This window comes from Adiantum capillus-veneris, chromosome 2 (assembly GCF_014529385.1).
Source record: "Adiantum capillus-veneris isolate H3 chromosome 2, ASM1452938v2, whole genome shotgun sequence".
NCBI lineage: Eukaryota > Viridiplantae > Streptophyta > Polypodiopsida > Polypodiales > Pteridaceae > Adiantum > Adiantum capillus-veneris.
In genome coordinates, this window is record NC_140932.1 from 85,555,855 (window position 1) to 85,563,618 (window position 7,764).

The following is a 7,764-nucleotide window of genomic DNA, read 5'->3' on the forward strand; positions in this document are numbered from 1 at the left end:
GGGGCTCGCTTGACCTGCTCGGGTCCGCATGCACGTTACAGGGTTGGCTTCGCGCTGCTGTGGAGGGAAAATCTCGTCACATCATCTTGCCTGGAGAGGGTCTGCAGCGCCGGCCCTGTCGGCTTCCTTCCTTGTGCAGTCTGCGGCCGCCATGCAAGCTACAAATTTTCAAAATTATTTCTTTTTAGTGCCCTAAGCTTGACCATGCAAGAGCAGTTACCCACGGGCAAGGCCCCATGCTATGCATCCAAGACTAGCGGCAAATGTGCTCCAACATGTTGCATGTCGTCATGCGGCAAAGGCCACCGTCATAGGCTTGGCAAGGCATCCATGGTGCAGGGTCTTGCTATGGTGGGCCCGAACACAAGCTTTCCAGCATAATCAGGGGCCGCCATGAGCACCGTCTTCCTAGTCGATCAAAGACAACTGGACTCTTGGTTGTCAACGAATGATATCGGGATCAAGGCGGATAACAGTCATGCTAGCATTCTCAATTGGGAAGCCAATGGCAAAGGCATGTCTTCCAGCATGGAGCAATCTCGACAAAGAGATTTATGACAAGGATGATGTTACTGATTGATTTGTGACGTGTTGCTTAAGGTAAATTACGAGTGTTTTTATTAAAATTTTGTGTGAGCGAGTCTTGTTACAGATATACAACACCAAGCAAGGCTCCAATCGGCAAGGAAAGGACCTACGGTAGGTCGCGGCATGTGATTAATCAGGTGTGCATCATTTTTATTTTTCAAATTTTTTGACAAAATGTTACAAACCCTACTGTAAATTTCTATCAAACAACAAAGGCAAGTGCACTTTAAGCACTCCAAGCACAAGTATGGCTTGTGACAGTTCTAATAACCACTCAAATTTTGTTGCATACTTTGATGGCAACGGCCAATTCTTTAGTATCTCAAGAGGACCGACATGGCCTATTACTGGACTTGTTGAAGGCAGCAAGTTTCTCGTGGCATGCCAAGGGTAGGACCAGGCACGGCCAAGGGCCAGGATGGACATGCAGTTAAGGGGGTCCCTATATTTAGAAGGCCAAGGGCCTATATAGGGCATGGCTGGGTGGTGATGAGCATGTTCAGTTCTTTTGTCCTTTCACTGGTATCAGAGCTCAGGGGAGAGGGGAGTGATGGAGGAGAAGCAACGGAGATGGTTTTTGCATGATGAGGCATGGATTTGTATGCCTTCATGGATTCTCTCTCTCTCTATCTCTCTCTCTCTCTCTCTCTCTCTCTCTCTCTCTCTCTCTCTCTCTCTCTCTCTCTCTCTCTCTCTCTCCTTCAGCCGAGGCATGGCCTCTCAAGGGCGCTTTCTCTCTCATGATTATGGAGGGGCGTGGTCCTCAAGATTGGGGAGGGGTTTTGCATGTTGCATGGTGGAGAAGAAGAAGCCCAAGCTTGGTTGTGCGGGCATGACCGCTTAGTAGAGGTGGAAGCATAAGCCGCTAACGGGCCGCGGGCACAGTCCCTAACAAGGGGAAGAGCAACTGGCGCACCCACGCCGATTCGGCTGTGCTGAGGATCTCGATGTGAGCGCGAGGCCGAGGGGCACATATGACATCACAGGCTCGAAGGCCATGGCGCAGCAGGGCTTTCGCTCTCTCACGTTCTCTCTCGGGTGGAATCACATGTACACCATCGCTACTGCAACAGGCGTTAATTTCATATTGGGGTGCCCAAAATTGCAAGAGGTGCCCACCATTAAAATTATTAAATTGATTAGGGGTGCATGCACACCCCTAAACCTCGACTTGTGCCTACGTAGCATATCCGACACCAATTTGCATCAATGAACATGCCTTCACGGATTCTGCAGAAATTTCTACCAGGGCCACGTTGCTTTTGAAGATTGCTTTCGGCATGCGTATTGACCTTAAAGCAATCTTCGCCATCTCTTTAACAAGGCTCGATTTTGGCATTTTTTGATGAAGAGTAATCCTATCGACAAAGCTTGCATTAACGCGATACAGCAAGAGATCCAATTCGCTAGGACACTAGGGAAACAAGGTTTCTAACTTCGACATGGATTGGAACTCACGTGCAAGGCATCACTAGCGGATGCCAATTGATTTGGAAAGGCATCCGGCAGTTTTTCAGATTCATGTAGTACCAAGTATGATACAGATTTGGTGACGCCAGACTCGAGAATTTCATCTGCACTTTGTTTGGTTTTGTGAATTCCGACTTGTGCAATGGTTGTCACCCAAGAGATAGGTAGAATTTATTAAGCAAGGCTTGAATGATTTTACGACAACGCTCTTGTTCAAGTTAGTCACTTCCATTTCTTGACATAGTTTGGAGAGTGTGCTTGATCATTCATTTACAAATTTGCACGATTTCTAAATCTGCAGCAACCTTATCATTTGCATCATTTGTTAATGCATGCCATGTTGCATTAAAATTTTGACGATTTCCGACAAGCAAGGCTTGTATTACCTTTTCAAATGATAAGTATTTGTTGAATGTATGCGTTTAGTATGATGCTACTGGCATACATTGTTGACATAGCGATTAGACTCATGCATGGCTTGAATCTCTATCGCCTTGACTTGAACCACAACTCGTCAACAGTTCAATTTGATGCAACTAGCCAATTTGCAGTGTTTTTGGACTCTCAAGGAGATTGGCACATCCTACTTCTCACCTTGATTTAGGGCGCAAGTTGCTCGGCATGGCCGACTCCTTCTCACTATTTCTACCAGCTGTCAACGAATGCTTGCCACACAGTATTAGTTCTTCCCAATTGAAATTGCTTGACAAGGTCGATTCTTTTTCTCATGCTCTCTATATGTCAAAATCTATTAGAACTAACAGATTTTGGTGAAGCAAGGCTTCCATTTACGGATCTTGCATTGCACCTTCTCCCGTTTGGCATATGCTATGAGCATATGGATTTGGGAGGGATTAGGCAATGGGCTTGCAAGTTATTTTATTTCGTGCCCGACGGGCATATATGGCGCAAGAGGGCAAGTTGTGTATACGACAACTTCCACTCGTTGTGTATATGACCACTCCCACTCGCACAGCAAATATGGCTATGAGCCATCTATGGGCCAGCAGATATGGCTATGAGCCATCTGTCCGACAGCCAAATATGGCTATGAGCCATCTGTGAGCAAGTTTCTCCTACGAACTCTCAGGACAACTGGTTACAGCAACGTCCAGTTTTACACAAAGCATGGCTTCTCCCTTGTGCCAAGGTACTGCCCAATGACTTGGAATTACGGGCAGTGGCACACAAGTTTGAAAAATTGGCAAAATAGGGAATATCACCTCACAGAATCCCTACCAGTTTAAACTATGCATGGTGCTAATGGTTTGCGCTCTCACGTTTGAGGCCATCACTCGCGCCAAGGGCTTAAAAATCTGTATGCAGGGCATGCTCATCAGGTGGCATGAATTCCACCTCTTCAGAGATTACGCTTCCACTATCACACCCAACACTCTGTCACAGACAAACTAAGTTCTGGATGGTTTAAATTTATGGTTGCTATCAACGCACAATACCACTAAATGGAACCTAAATCTAGGACTTATTTCATAGGCAAAGCGCCCTATTAAGTCATTTTTTGTCAAGTCACGACCCCATACAGGGTAAGTGGGTCAAGCTGTGGCTTGTGTTTTCTGTTCCCTCTCTTGATGAGAGAAGTTATACAGGCAAATTGCTACATGCTTATAGGATAAGTTGCACGTCAGGCATCAGATGCGACAAAGCAAACACATTGGGCACAAGATATACAAACTCGTCAATTGTAGAAAGTTCCTCAGCCCAGCATTCTCTCTCTCTCTCTCTCTTTCTTATTTCTCTCCATGAATAATGAACATTTTGTACGAAGTTTTTGATACATGTTTTGTTTGGGAGTCAGCATGAGCCAAGGTGCTCTAACTCTCAGTTAGAAATTGTTCAAGACGCCCTCTACATTAGTCTTCATCGTTTCCTCGATTGAACACTAATTGCCATAAGGGCTATGCGTCACACACGCTGACTAAGAGTCACTGTCAGATCTTGGGTATGACCCAATGGTTGGCATTCCTTGGGGGATTGTTCTTAAGATCAAACAAATCTACCCACTGGACTACACAACGACGTTAATGGACAAGCAAGAGTCTTGTCATTACGGATGTTTATGGTGTCATTTCTACACGACATAGTTTCAATGCAACACTCGCGTTGAGTTTTTCATAACCATAAACTCAACTCAGCTGATTTCTACCACGAATTTTAGATGCAACATACCATTGCAACAGCATGGCTATCCATAAGAGCTAGAATTTCCACTTGTGTGGATCTCCTGATCTCTCGTTAGCACTACGACTGTCTATGGACACATTGCTTTGGGATAAGCCCCGCGGGTGCTTACTAAATCACCCCATAGTCATCGAGGATCATAGTTGATCTATTCTCGTTATACTTTCAAGGAAAGAAGTCCGCACTATACCACGCGGTAGCAGACAAATTCACCTTCTCAAGTTGATTCCAATCATTCTGTACACGGTTGACTATGTTGGTTATCGTTACCTGCTAATCGAGCAGTTTCTACAAAGGGTCTTACCAAAAGGTTTGACTACGTAGATTCTAATCGAAGGGTTTAGATTTCAAAGGCAACACCCAGGGTTTCCAATGCAATGTTTCTTGTTTTTTCAAACGTGGATGACGTGTTCCTCTGTATTTGAATACGGGTAAGAGAACATTCAGTTCAATCTCCAGGTACGCATCTATTGATTTGGTGTTATTCTAGTTTTTAGTATGCATTGCTTAGTTTTTTCAAGTCATTTAAATACGCTTGAATATTTCAGTGCCATGCCAAGGGCATGTCGAAACAAGTATTTTGGGCCGTAGTGTCCAATGTACATTGTACTGTTATGAATCCACTTATAGGATTCAATTTGGTTCATGTTGTCACATGGGATACAACATGGTCTAGGGACTCAAGGAGTTCAAGTTAGCCAATGTGGAACAATGAATAAGGGTCCCTCTCACTCTTGTCACAGAGTGTTTAGAGTTACCTCCACACACAAGTACATCTTGTACTTGAAGGATGTTCTTTTTTCAAACATCCTTAGTTGAGACATATTCTACATATGGCAAACATGAGTCTTTGGGACTGACACTGGCGTCCCCTATTTCAAATCTGTGTCACGACAAAGTCCCTAGGTGCTGGTCAAATCTGTTTTCTATACCATTTTCAGCACAACGTATGAGGAGCAATTTCAGTGGCCAAAAATTATCGGATACTTAGAATGACTTGTTCAGCTACAAGTATTGCTAAAAGACATTACAGATGGTTGTTTATACATATATCAAGGCTCTAAGTTTTTAATGAAAAAGTTTCATTGTTTGTACCTAGAAGTGATCATTGTTTCACCTTCTATTATGGTTCAAACATTTCATCAAGGCTTGAAAATGATTACCACTGAAAGTATTTAGTTTCTGTTTGGAACTATTTACATTTCTCTTTACTGTGTGCTACGCACATCATATTTTCCATAAGTATTGGCAAGGATAGTCATGGATATACAGGTTCGGATTTGTTTTTTGCTAAATGCATACACACTAGGTGTTATGGGCCCTAGTGTTTAGCAAAGGATGATTTGGAACGGCATGCGTATTCATCAAGTTGTTTCTTATGAAGCCTTCTACACTCGGTGTGCATTATCTCAATGAGTTTACTTTTCGGTCTACCAATCACCAATAGAGGTCATGGATCGGTTTGGGTGCTTGTGGATCTTTCACGTTAACCACGATGGTTATTTCACCAATTGTTGATTCCTCAGCAATGTGGTACAATATTGTGATCCCCATTTACTTTCCATCTAGAACGACTGGCTGTAAACCGTGGGGGAAACACACCTCAGTACTATCACTTATCCAAGGGGATATGCAGATTACAAAGTGTAATCTTGTGCTAAAAGGATATGCAAGTGCGTATGTTAGCACCATGCGATCCAATTAGTAAAACATTTATTGCTCTACTTGGAGTTTTCTTATAAAGTTAAAGCATGGTTGTAACTAGGTGTAGTCTCTTCATGTATAAATAAAGTTCTCAACCTTGAACACTAGTGATGGTGGGGTTGTTTAGTACTGAAATTGGAAAACAAGTCAACGACTTCAACTTGGCTAATGAATTATGTTAGCAAGTTACTTTCATGGAAAGTGAAAAGAGGTACTCTTTTGGGTACATCTTTGTGTGATAACTCATTTTGCATACTCGTGTGTGTTCTAAATGGAGTCTACACACTATGATTGGATAGGAATCGGCAACACAAGACGGTTGCAAATGGACAACAATGTGAAAAATTTTCTTGGTTTCATGGAACCTCCTATTGAACCGTGTTCTGGTCAACCAAAAAAATGGATCTATGAAGGATTCCACTATAGAAAACATTAGTGTATCATCACTCTTGTTTTCGAGGACGAAAACGCTTCTCCAAGGGGGAAGTAATGTCATGCCAAGGGTAGGACCAGGCACGGCCTAGGGCCAGGACGAACATGCAGTTAAGGGGGTCCTTATATTAAGAAGGCCAGGGGCCTATATAGGGCATGGCTGGGTGGTGATGAGCATGTTCAGTTCCCTTGTCCTTTCAGCTCGGCCTGGCCGACTCTTTGTCATTGTTTCTACACGCTCACAGAGGATGCTTACCACACAGTACTGGTTAATTTCAATTGAAATTGCTTGACACGATCGACTCTTCTCGTCATGATATCTGCAACCACATCCGTTGGTTCTCAACACAAACATATTTATATGAAGCACAGCTTCAATTTATGAATATTGCATTAAGATTTTTCTCGTTTGTGATATGCTATGTGCACACGCCTTTGGGGAATTTCTCCATATGTCAAGACAACTTTCTCACATACAACAGAGACGGTTATGTACTCGATTTGAGCGAGCTATTCTTCCGACATCTCCAGACAATTGGTTACAGCGGTATGACAAGGTTAGACCATGTTCAATATTGTTTATTTTTCCATGTTTATACATTTACATTTGTTCAAAGAAAACTTCTTTGACAATTTTACATGAAGCAAGGCTTCTCCCTTGTGCCAAGGTACTGCCCAATGACTTGGAATCACGGGCAGTGGCACACAAGTTTGGGAAACTAGTAAAATAGGGAATATCACTCCCTACCCGTACATCGGTGCAGGGCACTCATGGTTTTGGGCTCTCACGTTGCAGGCCATCACTTTTGCCCAGGGCTTAAAATTTTGCATGCACGGCATGCTAGCTAGGTGGATTCCATTCTACCCGCGCCTCATGAAACATGCTTCCGCTATAACAAGATAAGTTTTGGATTGTTTAACATGCTTGTTGGTTGTTGTCAACACACAACACCACTAAAAGGAACCTCAAACTTGGACTTGTTTCACCAGCAAAGTTCCCTATTCAAGTCATCCCCGTACAGTCACGACCCATACATAGTAAGTAGGTCAAGCTGTGGCTTGTGTTTTCTGTTACCTCTCTCGATGAGAGCATTATACTAGAAAATTGTTGCATGCTTATAGGATAAGGTGCAAGTCAGGCATACGATGTGTAAGAGCACATAGATTGGGCACCCACTCTAGAAATTTATGAAAATTTCCTCAACCGAACATGCTCTTCTTCTCTCTCCTTCTCTCTCTCTTTCTAAGAATAAGGAAAACTTTCTAAGAATCTCTTTGATACATGTTTTTCTTGTGAGTCCGTTTGAGTCAAGGTGCTCTAATGCTCAGCTAGAACTTGGCCAAGATGCCATTCACATTAGTCTTCATCGA